We start from the raw sequence: 21,512 nt of genomic DNA on the forward strand, positions 1-21,512 counted from the left end.
GTAAAATTTTCTTTTTATAGTTCTACTTTTTCATGCTTATTTTAAATTCAGATTCAAATCTTCTAGCCCCTATCCCTGGTTGGTACAGGAAATTGAACCCAGGGACTTGAACAGAAGTTCTTGATCTGTGAGCCCAGCCCACTAGCCCTTTTCTCTAATCTTCTCTCTGTGTCTCTTTCCCTTGATCTCCTTCTGTTTCTCCTTTACTCTTTCTTCCAAACACAGAATTTCATTTTAAAAACCTATGGAAACATGAGTGACATAGAGACAGAGATGTAACTAGAACTTTCCATTTTGTTTCTGAAGGATTGCAAGATGGTCTTTTATTGTACACTAGTGTCCTTGAATCAATTTTGTCCAAAAAGTTCTTAATATTTATATATTCATAAAGTAATTTCCAATTCACTAAATACTTTATGCTAATTTTGTTTTAGTGATATCATAGTATGGTTTAAGATATTTCAACAGCATTCACTATCATTTGTCTTTTCCAAGTAACAGTTGAACTTTAATACTCATAGCTACATTCCAAAATTTTAGTACGTACTGTGCAATAGGTTCAATGGCACATAATTCCTTTCATAGAGTATTTATTTTTGGAAAAATTAAATTTATTTATTTATTTGAAAGCAGAGGCAGACAAAAAAGGAGAGAGGGAGAGGGGGTTGGAGAATGCCAGGGCCTTCAGCAACTACAAATGAACTCCACACACATGTTCCACTTCGTGCATCTGGCTCTCGGTGGGTACTGGACAATCAAATCTAGGACATTAGGCTTTGCAAGCAAGTGTCTTAACTGCTGAGAAATATCTTCAGCCCCATATAAATTTTCTAATTAGAAATTCTTCTAGTAATGCTTATGATTCCTTGCATTTTAATTACCATTATGAGCCTTTGACTTTTTTTCAGAGACTGTCTTCATGAGTGTGTGTATATGTATGTTTGTATATGTGGAACTTGCATGTGTACACATACATATGTATGTGATATATGCATGTTCATATCTGTGTGGCTGCATGTATGTATGTGTATGTATGTGGAGGCCAGAGGTTGACAGTGGGTGTTTTCCTCTACCATTTCTTCACCTTCTCTTCTTGATAAAGGGTCCATCACTGAACCCAGAGCTCACAAATTCAGCTAGATACAGTAGTCAACAAGCCCTGGGCATTTGCCTGTCTCACCTCCCCTCTGTTGAGAGGTAGGTGCCACCACACCTACATAGATGTTGTGATCTGAACTCAGGCCCTCATGTTTGCTTGGTAAGCACTTTACTCACTGGGCTTCTCATAAGCCCCCTCAGAGGCTTTTTTTTTTTTTTTTTTTTTTTTTTTTTTTTTTTTTTTTTTGGTTTTTCGAGGTAGGGTTTTACTCTGGCTCAGGCTGACCTGGAATTCACTATGTAGTCTCAGGGTGGCCTCAAACTGATGGTGATCTTCCTACCTCTGCCTCCCGAGTGCTGGGATTAAAGACGTGCACCACCACGCCCGGCAAGGCTATTTTTTTGTAAACAATATTAATTACCATGAGTGTCAAGTAGATAACAATAAAACTTGTAGAGATTTATTTATGCATTTATTTATTTAGAGACTTGGTTTTATTTTAAGCTTAGTTTAGCCATAATTCACTCTCATCCAGGCTGACACCAAGCTCAAGAATCTCTTGGCTCAGCCATCCAAATGGTGGAATCATGTGCTATCATTCCTTAGTTAAAGAGAATGAAGGGATGTTGTTGAGCTAAATTCATTTACTGGCTAGGCATTTCACTCCTATGCAATACATGTGCAAGTTGGGAAAACTATTGAGAAATTAATACATGTCATTAACCTTTAGTATTGTTTAGAAATATTAAACAATGTGGGACAACAGAATGATGAGCTCCAACTATATGTGAAAAAAAAATGACTTTCCATTTTCTGAGAAATAATTTCACTTCTACACTTTAACCAAAAGGTGTTATTGATAGAAAGTAGATATTTTATAGGGCTTCAGAGAGCCTGGAAACTTGAAAAAATATTTCTTGTGTGGTTAGCAGAATGGAAAAAGGTTCCTCTTCAATTCTGTGTTTCTAAGGCTGTGTCATCTGTGGCCCCAGGAGTAGGTAGACTGTGAGTAATTGTGGAAGGAAACCCTGGAGGTTTGTCTGTGCTTTGAAAATATGACTCCAGTCCTTGGGAATCTAATAAAAAATTTCTCTGAAGCTATCCTGAAACCTAATATAGTGAACTTTTATTCCAACCAAGATTTCATTTAAGAAATATTAATGACTTCACATTAGGAACTTAGCAAATTTTGTAGTAATGACCTCAAAAAAAAAGATGTCTTTGCAAGAATTAGATTGGGGCATTGAACCCTTATAAATCAAGTAAATATAGATTAATGTTTCCACTTCAAGCATGAGAATGACACAAATCCCTACATAGATATGCACAATTTGCATTTGAATATAAATTTCATAGAATTATAAAATCTTATCCAGATACATGATTCAAAAATGAAATAAGTATTTATATTTTAGAGTAGTTTTCTGTGGTGTGCAAGTGTGTAGTATGTGTGTTCGTTGTATGTGCGTGTGTGTGTGTGTGTGTGTGTGTGTGTGTGCACAGAAACATGTACCCCATGAATATACATGCAGAGGCCAGATGAAGATGTTAGGTGTCTTCCTCTATCACTCTTCTGCCTTATTTCCTTGAGGCAAAGTCTCTCAATAATTTGGAGATCACTGCTTCTTCAATTAGTCTGGCTGAGGAGGAAGCCCCAGTAATTCTTTTGTCTCCATCTTCTCTTACTGCTGGGTTATAGGTATGTGTAATCATAGATGGATTTTTACAGAGATGGAACTCAAGTCTTTATACTTGCATAGCAAGCACATTTACCTACTGAGACAGCTTCGTAGCCTATGATAGTTTTTATTTTATTTTTATTTTTCTGATGTGTGTGGGGGGGTATATGTATGTGTACATACAGAAAGCAGAGTTAAACCTCAAGTACTCTCCTCAACCATGTGCTTCCTTGAGACTGGATTTCTCCCTCAACAAGGAGCTGGCTAAAGAAGTGCATGGATACCCTTAGCTTTTTTGGGGGAGGTTGTTTTTTGAGGTAGGGTCTCACGCTAGCCCAGGCTGACCAGGAATTCACTATGGAGTCTCAGAGTAGCCTCGAACTCATGGTGATCCTCCTACCTCTGCCTCCTGAGTGCTGGGATTAAAGGCATGCGCTAGCATGCCTGGCACAGTTACCATTTTTAACATGGGTTTTGGGGAAAGAAAACTCCCAAGGTGTCAGGTCCTCCCAGGCCCTTGTGCTTGAGTGGCAAGTGCTCTTAACCACTGAGCCAGATCCCCAGCCCCATGGGTAGTTTTTTTTTTTTTTTTTTAAATAGACTCTTTAAAGACTTTTGATTTTCATTGCATTTTGCTGTTACAGAATTGTATTGGGTGATCAAAGTTCATTGAAAAGGAAAATGAACAAGATGAAATTTTATTAAAAGCTTGTATATGAACATTTTTATACATTCACACATAGAGATAAGTAATGTAACTTAACAATGATCAAATCGTGGTTGAATTTATTTCAATCATGCTCCACCACTTCTCTGTAAATTATTTTGAAACAAATTATAGACATCATGTCTTTTAAAATAAAAAAGATTTTTTTTCTCAAAGCTAAAGATTACTTTTAAAAACCATAAACTCAATGTCATCACTCCATCTAGACATAGAGGCAAGCCCTTATAAAATTAAATCTCTAGTCTGAACTTAGTTTTCTATAGTTTATGTCATTCTCCTTTTTTTTTTCCACAGAATATCCCACCAGAATGCGAATAAGATATGTAGGTGAATCTGTTGCTGTTTACTTTTAGTATCTTCCAATCTTTAGAATAATCTTCAGTGTTGTTTCCTAAAATGTATTTGTTAAAAAAAACATGATACTTGTTTCATAGGCTGTCCCACACTGTGAATTTTGTAGCTTGTTTCCCTCTGATGTCAGTTAAGCAATCTCTCTGGCTCTGTGAGGTGGTACTTGGGTCCAGAGGCTGGATCATAAGCATCCTCGGGCTTTAAGTAGATGGAGGTATGCATTTCCATAAGCAGGCATCCTTTTGGTGACACCTATTAACTATTGGTGATCACTACTTGGATCCATGAACTCACCAGAGGCTGCCAAATGGTGATATTTTGCACCATTATCTCTGTTTATTAGCGGGAATGATTGAGTTATCAAGAAGTCTACCACTTTTGAAAACTGCAGAATAAATTCTTAATTCTTCCTTTTTTATCTTTTCTAAATAAATTATTTTTCCTAGATTTTCAACAGTTGGCCAATTGGTATCATTAAGGTATTTTAATAAATTTAGAAAGGAACTATGTTAATGTTTCTCTCTTAGCTACAATTGTTTTCTATATTTATATTCACAAATCTGTATCTTTAGCTAGTATGAGCCTCTTAAAAATTGACCTGTGGATCCTTTTGACAGAACCATGTGAACTTGAGTCACTTTCTTGCATTTTGGCGTGATAAGTGGTAACATTCTAGGTTATCCTATACTTTTTCTAGCTCATAATTGGCAGTGAATTATATTCTCAGTAAAGGAAAGTTTCAATGTCACCTTGAAGAAATTTGTGAAAATCAATTAGTATATGACCCTTAACACAAGTGCTGAAAGAATATTTGATGAAGAAACAGAACTGAAGCCCTACTTTAAAACAGCATGTAGGAAGCAAACTGTTGAGGCATGGTGGCCTCTACTGACTGTATTCTTGGACATGACACTTTGAAGCTATATTTATGGCTATAGGCCAGGTACTTGACCCTTTCTCAGACACTTCCTCTCTATCCTCTTTTAGTAGTTAACTCTACTTGTAGACTTGGTGCCTTGTATTGACTTTTCAGTGGTTTGCCTGTACTCCCCTCTGGAGGTGGAATCTTTGGTTCTTGAGGTACACTGCTCTATGAAAGCATTTCAAGTTCATGGTAATAACAAAACAGACTGTAAAAGATAGGTTATAAAAATAGAGTTTGGTTTGTAGTCACTCATTTTGTGAGTTTTTATTCTATGAACTAAGTGTATAAGTGAAAAGAGCACAGAATTTTATAATTAATACATTTCTTGAGGATGAATTAAATAGGAAAAATACCTATATTCCTAAAAATATGACAGTTTTTAATTAGTAACATATTTTACTTAACCATTCCTTCTACATGTTTCTTCTCATAGGAATGAAGTAACTCATGCTGAAGATTTTTTTTTTATCATTTACCATACTCACATCAATTAGTTTCAGAAGATTTATCTTTGTTTTGTTTTTTTTATTAAGGTTTTGTCATATTCCAGTATAAAACACTCACATTGAAACTGTGTGGGTTAAAATGCTGAAATGTACTATTGTATACAAATTAAATTCAGTGTTCTTGGAATCTTTTAGTTTCCTTTTTACATGAACTTTACTGAAGCAATGATTGCCTTCAGAGAAACATTTAGTCCAGTGTGAATTATAAGAAGAAAGTATAACTATTTGTATACTAATGTTGAACTCATAAGAAAAATATGCTGTCACTGATCTTTGGAAAGTTTATAAATTTAATGTATTTTATTTTAGTAAAACTCCTCATAAAATGGAAATGTTTCAAACATTTTGTACTAATGAGAATAGATTTTCACAATGGAAAAGTGACTGTTCAGTACACAGTATTTGCAGGCTACTGATCCCTGAAGCACAAAGCCATCTTTAATGGTGGCAAGAAACAGAGGGTCAGATTTTGTAAATCTGCCTGTTGGACCTCAGTTTGTTCATGTATCCCGGGGAAATGACACTTTTACTATAAGGATTTTATGAGAAAATGATGCAATCATCTGTATTGGTGCTGAGGACTGGCATAAGTGCTCAATCAAAACTAAAGCTAATGTTTATCTCATTACTGTAATTTATGGTACCATTTCCACAGACAGTTTCTGAAAGGCAAATCTGCTGATTTTTCTAATGCTTCCATAATGGCATTTCTTTCAGGAAAACCTGATAATATTGTGGCATAAAATGGGAATGAGGCTCAAGTCAGGCCTCAATTTTCATAGAATTTCACTGTGTTTTAGTTCTAACTTTCTTTACAGATGAGCATGGGAAATTGTCTTAGTGGTTCAAAGAAGCTGGTTTTAAACCGTTTCCTTTCAAAACATATATATTTAGGGTCTGGAGAGATGTATTAGTGGTTAAGTGGCAAAGACAAAGGACCCAGGTTTGCTTCCCCAGTCCCCAGTTAATGACAGATGTACAAAGTGGTGCATGCATCTGGAATTTGTTTTCAGGGCTTTTCTCTGTTTATCTGCCCCTCTTTCTCTCTTTCCCTCTCTCTATCTCTCAAATAAATAAATAAAATAAAATAAAAAGTTATATATTTAGCCTTCTGAAAACCATTTATGAAAAAGATTTTTAAAACCTACTATGAGGGGCTGGAGAGATGGCTTAGCAATTATGTATGGGAGACTGTACATTAAAAAGTTGGACATTTCCCCCTATTCTGTCCTATAAAACTCAACAGGAAATGTATTCACCTTGGGCCAAACACCTATTGTTTCAATATGTAGAGTATCTAAAATAGTGTATTCCCTTACAGTATGGCCCTTGTAGTCCAAAACCTCCTGTAGTTACACCCATAGCACAGGGAATAACTCCCTGCCTAATCACTCTTTCTTTCCCAGGTCATCTGCTCATTACGTACTAATGGCTACAGCTCCTTCTCTTTTCTGAATCTTCCTGGATCGTCTGTACTGGAAATCATTCAAAAGGAATCTGATTTTATGATTAGACAGTTTCTCTTTCAGTTCTTTTTTTCTTCGTTCTGCTTTCTCCAATCTCATCTCTGTTCTACCTGTTAGAACCTTGCCTCTTAGAAGTGGTCTCAGACCTTTGCCTGTCTTTACAGAGTCAGAAGTTACCCCAAATTTTGGATATTTTCAGTCTTAAGATTTTCCCAGAGACCTAGCAACTTATTTCTACTAATGCACAAAGTGATTCAAGGTGATGTGAATGAGTATTTCATGGTTAACTCTGCACCTTGTGTTTGCTTTCTGTAACAAATACATAGATCTTTGGTGAAGACATAAGATCCTAACTATATCCAGCACCAAGAAGGAAACCAGAGCTAGTACTGTGATGCTGAATGTCTCCTTTGGTTGAGGTTGACAAGAACACAAAAATTCCACAAATGTCTCCTGTGTACCCAGTCTGACTATGTACTCTTGGGTTTTAGTTTGGAGATGTATGAACATCTTGACATGGTTAAACATTAGTTTCATGGGTATTCCTGAAAAGCAGACTTGCAAATGTTGGAGAAACACCCAAAGATGATGCTTTTCTCTGCACTGTAATTTTCCTCCAAATATTAGGTAACTTTTTCTGGTCTATATATAGTTCTCTGGAATAGTCCTTTTTCTGTGAAGAAAACTCATGCCTGAGAACATTTCTCAGCCTCTTGTTAATTGGCTTCTATGGGACATGAAACTATGTCCTTTTGAGGCAATACCAACATCACAATTTACGACTCTGTTCTTCCAGTCTAAGTTATCAAACTCCATGACTTAACTGGAAGATTCTGTCAGAACATACTGTTTATCTCACATATTGACTGTTAGCTTCTGTGGGAAATACAAAACATGCAGGAATAATTCTTAACCTTGAACAGAGTTTGATTTCTGAACAGTGAGAAATAAAAACAAATAATGAAACGTGTTTTTATGTCTTTTAAGAGATTGGAAGAGAAAGGATCACTTCATGTTGGTGACTATTGGTCTTATTGATAACACAGATTCAAGCAGGAACTTGAATAATGTAGATAGTTTGTAGATACAGAAATACTTAATGGTAATACTCAGCAAGCTTCACAGTTGTTGCAGAGCTGATTATTGTATTCCTAAACCTAGCCCTTCAGTGCTTTTTTGTTGGTTTCTCAAGCTTGCATGTGTACATACAATTAAACAGAAGGCCTGGTACATGGAAATCCAGGGTCAGAAGTCTGCAATCAGGAATGACATTCTACTTTTATAACACATTAGTACCTGCTTCTGCTGAAATGTACATGAAATTGAAAAATACAGGTTTTCAGCAGGGGTAAGGAGAAGGGAAACTACAAGGGAGAAATCTAGGGTACAACCTGTTTTTAAAGAGGTACCTAATGTGTATAATGCTTTTGAACTGTAGTAGTAGGATTAATTCACTGTGATAGAGGTCATATGGCCCACAAAGACAGAATATTTATTATTTTGCCATTTATAGAAAATGTATGCTAATCCAAGATATATACTACAGGATAAAAAATTCAGGAACAAGTAAAATTCATTATTAATGTATATGTTTGATTTTTTTGTTTGAATTTCTTGGGGTGTAATATTACCATGAGATCAGCTGACTGTCAATGCAAACCTTAGATATTTTCATTCTTATTCTTTGTCTATGTCTTTTGCCTGGAACAACTTCCCAGTTATTCTATCTTATTTCTTCATCCAATTTTATTCCCTTCTGATGATACTTCTTAAAAAAGCTTTCTCATGGCTGGGTTGGATGTTTTCCTTTACCTACCAGTAGACCCACTATCACCTTCTGTCAGAAGGTAGAGCATAGCATTATGTGCTAATTCTATCTGATTGCATCCTTCCCTTGAAGGCAGGAGCTGTGTTTTAAGTATATAACTCAGATGCTCAAGAGGCATTTAGTGAGTGAATAAACCACAATATAGGTATGGCACACTTGGGGGATAGTGAAGAGATGAGTGTAGGGGCAGTAAATTAAGATATCTTTTTGTAACCATCTTAAATATAATAGCAAACACCCCTGTCATAAATAAAGGTCAACAAAAGAAAGGAATAATAAATTTATTTAACCAAAATGTAATGTGGCAAACACTTCACAATGAAGACCCAAAGGCCAAGAAAAATGGTCCACATTTTTGCTTAGGCTTAGTGAAAAGTAAACATCTGTGAGGAAATCTGATTGAACACAAAGGGTAAACTTAACATCTACTTTACTAGAATGTATGGGGAACTCTAATCAAGCCATCCATATAGATTCCTCTTAGCCTGTCTATGTAGCATTCCTTTCAGCAATATGACAAATCTCTGGAATAAAGATCATATAGGCTACTAATAGACTAGGTAGGTCAGAGAATTTCTTCTTGGCTGATTCCCAGCCAGAAAAGTGGAGGAACATCAAGGTAATATCTCTAGGATTTCTGGTTTGCTTCGGCCACAGGACTTTAAATTCTATTCCATGCTTTGAAGAAAAGGGATTCTGGTTTCTATACCTCTCAAAGGAGAGAATAAGATGCCAAAGACAGGTGGGCAGGATGTTAGAGAAACCTTTCTTCTGAGGCTACATTGCAAGCCTTCACATATCTATTAGCTCAAATTACAAATACTAAAATGTCATATTTTGAGAATGATAGGAAATAAGATTGAACAGAGTGAATCCAGCAAAACAATAAAACCTTACAATTAAAATTCAAAACCATAAAATTAAAATCTTAAAACCACTCACAAGAATTTTCTTATTCCGGGTCAATAATTTTCTAAATTACATCTAAGAAATTTTAAACTATGACATGCTTCTTGATAAAACTTTTTCATGGTCAAACAAATTTAAGGAGCTGTGCACAAATCTTCTCTGTGCTGTATATTCACAGTGCAAAACTTTACAGTAAAGAAATCAGTATGGCCCTAACCCAGAATAATTGGTGACAGTCATTTGTTGTGGCATCTGCTGTCAAATTGGAAATGCAGTCTGTAGTCCATGATCAAAGAGATTATCTAGTACTGTACAGAGGTCCAGAAACTTGCTTTGAAGTTAGGCTTGATGTGACAATTGCTTTGGTATGAGGAAGGAAGAGTGTACATAGCCACTATAGAAGAATTAAAACCCTAGTGCAACTTTCCCAACTGACCAGCACCCTTTCCTGCATGGCAGCTCTAGTAGGGATGGCATTAAAACATAATAAAAACCTTCTGAAATCATCACTCTAGTTCCAAAACAACTCACTTTATGTACTAGAGAAAGGTTTCACATTGATAAAGCTGTTTTCTTCCTTCATTAGCAGTAATTCTCAGGTTAGAATAATCACATATGAATATAATGTATAAGAGCCTGGAGATACCAAAAACCTATTAAATTCACAATTTGACTTATTTCTTTTATTTCAGAAACATGTCACCTGAAGATATATTGAACACATTATTTAGAAATTAAAATTAATCTATTATTGTTTAGTGATAACTTTTTTTCTGTTTCCTGAATTTTGCAGATTCATTGAAAAATATTATACAGTCATGTGCATGGCATTCAGTATAAGTGGGTAATGAGTAACAGAAAAAACGGAAGTTTTATATATTTAACACAAGCTTTGAACTATACTCATGTGGACTTGAATTCTTACTCCAAATGTATGTAAGTATACCTAGATTTTGGAAATATAATCTTAGTGTTGTGTTTCCCAATACTATGTACTATGAATATTTCATGAAGTACAAAACTGCACATACATGTTTCACAAAATTCTGTCTAAAATTTTGGCTAAATTTCTTTGAAGCAAAAGTTTTCCCAGACTGTGTAACAGTGTGCATTGTAAATCTGTAAAGAGATTTCATCAGTAGCAATGTAGCATGACATGGAGAAAGTTGGGGAGAGCACTCAGTGGTTAAAGGTGCATGCCTGGGCTGGAGAGATGGCTTAGCGGTTAAGTACTTGCCTGTGAAGCCTAAGGACCCCGGTTCGAGGATTGGTTCCCCAGGTCCCACGTTAGCCAGATGCACAAGGGGGCGCACGCATCTGGAGTTCGTTTGCAGAGGCTGGAAGCCCTGGCGCGCCCATTCTCTCTCTCTCTCTGTCCCTCTATCTGTCTTTCTCTCTGTGTCTGTTGCTCTCAAATAAATAAATAAATAATTTTAAAAAATCTGTATAAAGGTGCATGCCTGTAAAGCCTACCAGGCCAGGTTCAATTCCCTAGCCACCTAAGTAAAGCTGGGCACAAATATGGCACAAGTACCTGATATTTTTGGAGTGGCAACACTAACCCTGTTGTTCCACTCCCCTACACACCTGCAAAGAGATAAAAAAAATTTTCTTAAAGATTGACACAAAAATTTAAAACTATGATATAGCATTTATATCTTTCTAATGTGAGATATTACACATATTCTTGTTGTTGGATTACAATTGAACAATATTGTCCACATAAAGATGCTCCATACACATCAGTAACTTGTAGAGGATAGTGTCAGAGTCAGACTGACTGGTTAGTACCTTATCTTTACTGGTCAGTATATGTGCTCTTGGGAAAGTTTTATATTTTGCAAGTCAGTTTTTTCACATGTAACATGAACATAGTAATTCTGGAAGTTTCCATATTAGAGAGAGTGCTAGAATTCAGTAAGACAATGCTGCAATAAAGTGTCATTGTTACATTATTATAAGTGCTCGGAAGACATTCCTTTTTGTGACACTACTGTTATTGCAACCTCTATCAGCTGTTTGATTTTGGCATCACTGATATTTGCCCTTACCCCTTTGATTTTCTGCCTTGTGCTGTTATTGACAAGTGTTTACTCTCACCAAGCATAGAAGACACATTGGTTCTTTTGTGTACTGCTGAAGATTGATGTTATAAAGCTTCAATGTCAATGTGCAAATTATTTTATCCTATACTTTCTAAATATTACGTTTCATTTCATTTTATAATATACCTCACATGGTTGTGGTGAGATCTTCTAAGAAGTATGAGATAAAGACATAATTTATAATTTCATGAATGGATAATAAAAATGCATTGTAAAATGACAAAGAAAGAAAGAGAACTATACATTTCCAGAATAGCTAGCAGAAGAACAAAATACCTTATTTATATTGTTATTGTCAATATGCTAGGACAAAAGAATTCTATGAAAATATAACTTCCTTGTGGTATAGGACTTTAAAAACTGAGAAAAAATATATCCTTACCTACTTCTTTTACTTTTTATGTGTGTGTGTGTGTGTGTGTGTGTGTGTGGTGTGTGCCTTGTGTATATGTGAGTGTATGCATGTACATGCATATTCATGTTGATATGTGTGTGGAAGCATATCTATGTGTGTGTATCCATGGAGGCCATAGTTGACACTGGGTTTCTTCCTCAGTTTCATTCTACCTTATTCTTTTAGACAGGGTCTCTTTCTGAATCTAGAGCTTGCCTATTTGGCTAGACAAGTTATCTAGTGAGCTCTGGGAATTCTCATGTGTCTGCCTCCATACCACTGGGATTACAGGTCCATACCACCATATCTGAAGTTTTACATGGTCACTTGGATCCATACTCAGGTCCTCATGCTTATATGACAAGCACTTTTGCCGCTAATCCATCTCCCCAGGCTTTAAATGGTTCTTGACACCAATATTATTAATAGACTATAGCCGTGCATTATGGTGCAGCCTATGGTCTCAGCTATTTAGGAAGCTGAAATAGGATCACTTGAGAACAGTAATTAAAGGCCAATATGGACAACATAGTGAAATTCTGTCTCAAAAAAAGAAAAGATGTAATATAGAATTTTTTTGTTTTATGTGCACATCATCCAGCAGTGTTTAGATAAATGTGAAATGAACACACAACATGCAAAAATATGATTTACTTGAGGGTCAAGTAAATGGACTGTACTGCTCCCCAAACTGACTATACTCACAGCTTTTACTCAGATTCAGGCAATCAAAGCTATGGGAAGTCTGAGCATAAGAGGGATAATGAGTTGTTTAGGTTTGTTTTATCAAGAAATTTTTGGAGAAGCTGAGGGGTCCTGTTTTCAAGTAGCTCCACCCAAGGCATATAGTCTTCCATGTCCCCAGTTTTAACTTGTGCAAAGCTTAGCTGTTTTCCAATTATATCAATCTCCACAGTTTTTTTAAAACACTTGATATTCAATAATTTTTATTGAAGTTTACAAGTGATCCTAAAATTATCAGTATTTTAGAAACAAACGGAAACCTCATATTGGCTTCAAAATTTAATAGTAAATTATATCATAAAATTATAGCTTTTGGTATGTGTAAAGTTATACAAGGTAAACCAAGTCTTAAAGATCTATCATATAGTCTTGTACTTACAGTGGACAATATGATTCTATGCAATTAAAATATTGCTACAATAGATTTTATAATTTTTAACCATAACATATATTCTAGATATATAGTCCCTTACAAGCCATGAAACATAACTTATTTCCACTTTTAAAATTCCTTATTCAAAATAACAGTAAGTTTAAGCAGATATCAAAATTTATAATAATATAAAATAGTTTGAGTACTGAAAAGTTGAATTATGGAGTACAGTGGTGAGGGTAACTAATTAAATGAAGAAAAAAAAGAAAGATAAGTATTAAAATTTAGAGTTGTTTCCCTGGTGATTTTTTTTTTTTAACAACCTTAGCTCATCTGAACTTCATTGTTTGTTTCTCCTTGTTTTTCCTTTGCTTTTTGCCCAGTAGCCATAGCTGTGTTTCTTGCAAAGGCAGGACTCTTGGTGTTTTCCACATGAATTTCATGAGGCTGGTGGTTTTACACAGGGAAGTTTTCTTTGATAATGTAGATATTTTGTCAGGAAGCCATTTCCAAAGACAACCTTGGCTCATTAGACACTGCTCTCCTCCTTTTTACTTCAAATAAAGCCCCTTTACTCAAAATAGCCAGAATTTGTCCATCTGCAAGAACCAGAGGAGATATTTACTTCTTGGCTTTCCCTTTACAGTAGTGAAGGTCAATCAGGGCACTGTTTTGGAATTCTTACCTGGGCAAGCCTAGGACTATTATTCTAAAGCTATGAGCTCAGAAGAATTTCCTGAAATAGCACAGTAGTATTTCATATGAGAGTAAAATCTAGGGTGGCTTATATTACTATATCAACACTTTCAAAGTTTATGTGGTTGAGGACTGAAATATCTATTCCTTGCAAGACTACTGAACTAAATCCTAGGTCTTTACAGTCACCCACAGGGTTTTACTGGGCTCCTGTTAGCCTCTCTGGGTTCATTTCATACACAGTGGTTCTTAAGACACACTAGCCTTCTCCTGCCATGTCTTTAATTCTTCCAGATCCAACTTCCACAGGTAGATATGGGCTTGCTTCCAAATATTCCTGTTTTGCTCAAGCATTACATTAACAGATTCATTCTGACCACCTTATTTAAGAAGAAAAATCATAAAACACTGCTCCATACCTCCTACAGTCACCTGTTCCTTAGCACTTAGTTTTACTATAGCACTTACCAACATATGATACATAACTTACTAATTAGGTTATTATCTGTTTTATCTCAGTATAACATACGTTCCACAAGAGCAGAGAATTTGAATGTTCAACTAAGTCTGTCACCACGTGGCAAACAATTAATAAATGTCTGATATTACTCAATGAATGAAAAATCTAATGCAAAATAATCACAATTTAAATAATTAACTTTCAAATAAGCCATTGAAATGGACTAGATACCATGCCCTACACTGGAATCTGAGTGTTCATTAGATTTCTACATGGAATAGATTCTGTAGAATACTCCAGGAAGTAGGCTTTTCTGTATAGGATTTTGGGGTACAAAGGGAAAGTAGGGTTGTCTGTGTAGGGATCCAAGAGTTACACAAAGAAATGGAACTTAATTTGGACCTCTAATCTGTGGACAGTTACCTGTACAATGTTCTAAAACAGTTATCATCACAACCCCCTTTCCACATCTAGTGTGCTCTATATGATTTGATTAATCTTATTTGTTAATTTTCATACACAGGTTCATGACTAGGTTAATCTCCATTTCTTGGTTGCTGTGATCCAACCTATCATAGCTGATCATTACATTGTGTGTTTCTTTAGTACATAAAAACAGGATCAACCTGTCAAGCTTTAATCCTGGTTCTGCCACATGTTATTCCTAACAGTAAATTTTATACAACCTTTTCCCTTGCTTTTTGTTGCTCATTTTCACAATATGATGATTTATACAAACAGATTTGTATGTGTTAAATAACTATTTTCTTAGAATATACCCATCTAATCATATTAAATTACTCGTCATAAAATTATTCATGATTCAACAAATCAGTTCCTCAATTTATATGTATTGAACTAGGTATACTAAGATCTTGTTTAGGGTTTTTAAAACCTATGTTCATTGGTAAAGTTAGGTTTAATATTTTTTCCATGTGGTTTGCTTGTCATGTTTTGGTTCCAAGATTGTAATTACATCAAAAGACAAGTTTATTCATGGAGCACAAAACTAATTAATAAAAAATAATTAAACAAAGTTAGACTCAAATTAATGAACATGAAAACTCTAATCAAAGTTATCTAAATAAGATAAAATTTTAAATTCACTTTTCAAAAATGTAAATGTTTAGATATTTTATTTCCTTACTGTCTAATTATATACTCTCGTGTCTCTAACTCTACAAATTTACCCCCTGAAACTAGTATTAACGAGCCATAGCATAGATCGTGTCTTCACTCCTTCTTCATCTGGCTGGGTATTGAAAACTTCACTCTAGCAACACTCTCCCCTTTAGGCCCATCATTCTCTTCATTCTCTCTCCTTCCAACCTTCTCTTCAGTAAAACCCTAACACTGCTAATCATCTATTTTTTCATCTAGCTGAGTAGAGGAGGAGAAAGACATACACCTGTGGTCTCACTTTCAATTTGAAAAGACAAGTGGTCACTCAACACTTTGCTCTGCAATTTGGCTGCATTCTCTTAGAAAATTAGCTTTCTTCACCCAGAAAACAAATTCATACCTTCATCTTCACACTAAAATATCCATTATCTCCTTGCTCCTTTCTTGCTTTCTCCTAATGACCTTACTGCATATCTCTCTGAGAAAACTACAAGCAATAAGAAAAAAAATCTTTTCCAGTTTTAAAACAAACCTGTTAGTATATACTTCTGTGTTCACTTAAGAATAATGTTTTAAAGCATAAAATAAAATGTAAGTTATCCCTGAGGAGTAGCAACAATCATAATTATAAAATTAAAAATAGCTAGGTGGGGAGAGCTCAGTTGAAGGCCTTGCCTTGTAAGCCTGAAGACCTAAGTTTGATATCTAGAATCCATGTTAAAATATAAAGAGCTGGTGTAGAACATAGACCAATGGAACAGAATTGAAGACCCAGACCTTAGGTCAAATAACTACAGTTGCTTGTTCTTTGACAAAGGTGCCAATAATGTAGACTGGAGAAAAGACAGCATCTTCAACAAATGGTGTTGGACAAATTAGATAACCATATGTAGAAAAATTAAATTAGATCCACTCATTTTGCCATATACAAAAATCAAGTCCAAATGGGAAAAGACCTCAATATAAGACCTGAATCTCTTCAAATACTGGAAGAAAAAATAGGAGGCACTCTTCACAATACAGAAGTGGGAAAGATTTCCTGAATAAAACCCCAGTATCTCAGGAACTTAAACAATCACTCAACCATTGGGGTCTCAGGCAGCTGAAATTTTTTTTTTCACAAACATACAATAAGCAGAGCCAATATACTACCCACAGGATGGGAGAAATTTTTTTGTGGCTATACAGCTGACAGAGGCCTAATTTCTAGAATCTACAAAGAACCCAAAAACCTAAACAATAAAAAAACCCCACTCAGTTGGGGCAGAGAACTGAATAGGGAGTTCTCAGAGGAAGAAATACAAATGGAAAACAAACACTTAAGAAAATGTTCAACATCCCTAACCATGAGGGAAAGCAAATTAAAACAACTATGAGATTCCAATGTACCAAGTAAGGATAGCAAACATTTAAAAAAAAAATGAAAACAAATGTTGGCAAGGATGTGGAGAAATAGGAACCCTCATCCACTGTTGGTGGGAATGTAAGATGGTACAATCACTATGGAAAGCAATATGGAGACTCCTAAAAAGGTTGGCTAGAGAGTTACCAACAGACCCAGTTATTCCCTTACTATGCATTTACCCTAAAAGCTCCATGCCTCAGTTCAGAGATATTTGCTCAACCATGTTTATAGCTATTCAGTTAATAATAGGTAAGAATTGGAATCAACTCAGATGTTCATCATTATACAAATGGATAACCAAGATGTGGTATATCCCAGCACTCGGGAGGCAGAGGTAGGAGGATTGCCATCCATGAGTTCTAGGCCACTCTGAGACTACATAGTGAATTCTAGGTCAGCCTGGGTTTGAGTGAGACCTTACCTTGAAAAACAAAAACAAAAACAACAAAAAAAGAGTGCTGCTTTTTTGCTGAACCTGGTATTAGCACAAGGGTGAAAGAGATAGACACAGAAGACATTCAACTCCTACCAAATCAGAGATCCAGAGACACAGATGCTCCCAAGAGCCCATCACTGAAGTAGACCTAAAATGAACCCAACATGGCTCAGGGAAATTCACACAAGAGTGGGTGGAAAAATTGTTAGTGTCACAAGTTGGGATCTTACGCACAGAGACATTGCCTCTTCCCCATAACTGATGGCCAGACCCACAATGCAGTACCCACAATACCCATGGGGATAACTTGCCTCCCCAAGGAGGAGAGTACCTTCGGAGGGGGTGGACAGGGATGAGGGAAAGGATAAGTACCATCATGTGTTTACACACTGAATAAGTACATAACTAATAATAATTTAAAAAACTATCAAAGATAAGTAATAGTTGGTTTACTCTAGTGTTCTGTGTAAGAACAAGATAATGATTCTATAAATCCCAACTAGCTTTCAAAAAACAAAGATCTAAATGTAATAGTCATATTTGGGTATGAAATAGTTTTGAACTTTAAAAAATGAAACCATAATTCAAAAGAGGAAGAACAAAGGAGAGAAAAAAGTGCAAAGGTAACCAAACAACTTAAAGAAAGCTACTGTGCAGATCCTAGGACATAATTAAAAGTGAATCTAGAATTGAAATATCTCATAAGGCTTTAATAACAATTAAATAAGTTACATTATATTATTTTTTCATGAAACCTTGATATTATTATTGGTATCTCTTTTTCTTTACGTCACACAGGTCTCAGCATCATATGAGAATAAGGAAGTATAGAATGATTTCACAAATAGCTGGATGGGATATTGAAATATTAAACATAAATACCCATGCAATCATCAGCAAGACAAAGAATAGAATTGTGCCATCTTCCTAGGGGTCTCTTTGTTGTGCAATATTCCCAGAGTGACCATTATCCCAATTCCTAAAATAATAACTATACTTTCTTAATAGTTTTATCACTAAAGTATAAACTCCTGGAAATTCATATTAGTCTTGCCATTTCAAACACTTGTTTGAAATATTTTACAATGTCTTAACCTATAATTTTCCACCTTCATCCATTTCTACCCTTCCATTATATCTATTGAAAACTAATACATCATTTTTCAACAAAATGCTTTGTGGTTTTATATAATTTTGTAACTCACATTCATAACTAGAGGGTGGTCATATAGCCTTATATATATATTTCTATTTCTCAGTTCTGAAAGATACAGAGGATAGTGACATTTATAACCATTTATTTTATATTATCTTACATCTCATATACAATCTCACTTAGAAAAAAATAATACTTATGCTGTCATCACCACTCTAATCAGTGATAATACTTTCAGTATTTATATATGATTGTACTTCAAGGTTCATGAGAACCATCATTATCACAGAATATGGCTTACTCTATGTAGATGCTCTCTCTCTTTTTATGATTTTATCCAAGGTCTTTTGTTCCCATTACCTCCCCAGAATCTCCTAGCACTAGATTCTGAAAAAGATTTGAACCTGACACAAAATTCTAATAAAAATGTAAGAAAACAATAAGAATGAGAAGATTTTATCCACTACTTAATTTATTCACATATTTGAGAAATTAGATTTCACTTGATTTGTATGTACAAACCAGATTTTGACATGCATGTCAGAAAAATGTTGGTGCTGAGACAGTACCATAGGGAAAATAACTCCAGAAAATAGATTAGAACATTAAAACAGCCCATGATAAATAATTTACCAATAATTTGAAAATAGTATAAGAATAGATAATTTGGGTATCTGAAGGGGTTTACTTCTCAATGTTTAACTGTTTTCTGAAATAAATTTACAGTTCTAATGTATCTGTGGGATATTTTGAAGGGAAGTTATGGGAGCTTTGTTCAGGTTCTTTTCAGAAAGAGTCAGAGATTATAGAAAGCTCTAGAGAGGTGAAATTGCTTTGCTTGAGGAGTAGACTCAACAGCAAGGAAAGAAACATCATCTTTATCAGGTTATCTGAACATCACTCAGGAAATGGCTGGTATTACTACTAAAGATATTATCCCCCATGGGAGGTAATGTGGCTTCTAGGGAGAGGAAGAGAGTGCAGTAAGAAAAATGATAGCCATGTTAGGTCTTGGTCATCTTTTATGATCTTGGTAATCTGAAGTTTCATTTCATTTAGCCTTAAATTTTCCACCTGTATACTGTATATTTTATGCAATTGGAGGCATAATAAACTACATTGAGATAATTCAATATTAGCAATGACATTATGTAAACACTAATTTCATTTCCATGGAACAGCTTATTTTAAAACTGAATCTCGTCAATTTCTATTTTTTTTTAGAAGCAGGATGTTGTTATGTTTGACAGTCTGATCTTGAACTCATGACATTCCTGCCTTAGCCACCCAAGTAGCAGGGTTAGAGACACATACCCCCACACCTATCTTCCAATCTTTAATAAGTGATATAGCACCTATCCAATTACCCAGGGTCAAAGTCCTGAATATATATTCTCTTCCCTACTACCATCCAGCCAGTAAGCATGGCCTTAAAATATAGTGTTAATATTTTTCAAATGCATTAATTTGTCTTGGTGCCTTCCACCACTACACTATTCAGGGCCCCATTATCTTCCATCTGAATTATTGCTAGAATATACACAAGCTTTACATTTTCCAAGACTATTTCCATGATACGACCAGAGTGAACATTCAATCATGACCCAGAATATGTCATTTTCTTCAGTAAATACCTTTAATGAATTATTATTGTAGCAGTTACAAAAGAGCTTAACCATCACAAATATTATATTCAAACAAATTACCAATACTTTAATATGACTCTCACCAGTCCTTATGTTACCATCTATTTATAGTCCTTGCCTAACATGCTATAACTCACAAGAACTATTTTTGACTCCCTCAAAATCCTGACCTTACCCTTGCCTCAGTGCCCTGGAATAGAATCTACTTTTAGCTCTTTTATATCTTCCAACTACTAACCTTTCCTGCATCCCAACATCTGTGGTAGTGGGTAGCATTACACATATTTCCACAGCATCCTAATTTGCATTTGTTTTACATTATACTTGACTGCATAGGTAACTATTTCCTCACTTGAACTCAGTCACCACAAAGTAAACAACTTTTGTATCTCTTGTGTCTCATAACAATATTAGTTGTATGGATGGATAATCATTTCTTCCCAGAAAACTCGTGCTCTGAAGTGGCAATGGTGAGCTGCCATTCAGGTTTGATTAGAGCTAATTGGAGGTAAAGTCCACACACAAATAATCATTCCAAGGACAGAAGCATATAACTTTCTACTCTTCCATATGTTTAAAGTATGGTCTAATATTTAAGAAAATCTCTGAGAGATGTAATGATGATTTCCACAGTAATTATTCTGTTCCCTTGTTTTTTGGGAGATTTTCTTCTTTTATTTTAAAGCCACAAGAACATAGGAAAAGGTGTTGATTCTTTTTTTTTTTTTTAAGAACATACTTTATATGGATACATTATGTGTTGGTACCATCTTTTCTCTCCTCCCCTCCCCTATTCCACTGAGATCCCTCCTCAGGGGGTTTACTGATATTTCCCATGGGGTTGTGGGTTATGTACTATGAGAGCAGCAGTTAGTTATTGGGGGGAGCACAATGACATTAGATATGACACTCCAATCTGCAGCTCTTACAATCTTTCTGCCCCCTTCCCCACAAAATGTCCTGAGTCTTGATGGGTATATTTTAAGTCTACATTGGTAAGTAGCTCTCAATAGCCTCTGGATTTCTGCTTTGATATGTGTTGAGTATCTTCAGTGTCTGTCTCCTTCACCTTGGCACTGATTGTCAGGCTCACCATGGAAGCAGCAGTCTTGCTCATCTCCTGAATTCCTCTGTGGTTTCATCTGGACCTTTGCTGAAGTGTGAGGGGTAGTTTATCTCCTCAGGTCTAGATACCTTCTGAAAAAGAAAAACAGATTCTCCAATGGAGAATGAAGACTGTGCTTCATGGCAGAGATATTTTCTCAAAAAGTTTATAGCTGCTCAATTCATAATAGCTAAAAACTGGAACCAACCCAGGTGCCCATCATTGGACATATGGATTATGAAGTTGTGGTACATTTACACAATGGAATTCTACTCTGCAGTAAGAAAAAAAAATGATACAATGAAATTTGTAGGAAAATCGATGGAGTTGGAACAGATCATATTCAGGGAACACACACTATCACAGAAAGACAACTGCCA

At 35.4% G+C, this 21,512-nt stretch overlaps 1 long non-coding RNA gene across 3 annotated transcripts in view; it reads left to right on the top strand.

Annotated features, from left to right (window-relative positions):
• The window catches only part of LOC123453711, a 44,458-nt gene that overhangs the window by 13,732 nt on the left and 9,214 nt on the right, over window positions 1-21,512 (top strand). For all 3 annotated transcript variants that reach the window (XR_006632932.1, XR_006632931.1, XR_006632930.1), the window contains one exon: window positions 10,284-10,426. This is a non-coding gene — a long non-coding RNA (uncharacterized LOC123453711). The remainder of the gene's footprint in view (window positions 1-10,283; window positions 10,427-21,512) is intronic.

This window comes from Jaculus jaculus, chromosome 12 (assembly GCF_020740685.1).
Source record: "Jaculus jaculus isolate mJacJac1 chromosome 12, mJacJac1.mat.Y.cur, whole genome shotgun sequence".
NCBI classification, from domain to species: domain Eukaryota; kingdom Metazoa; phylum Chordata; class Mammalia; order Rodentia; family Dipodidae; genus Jaculus; species Jaculus jaculus.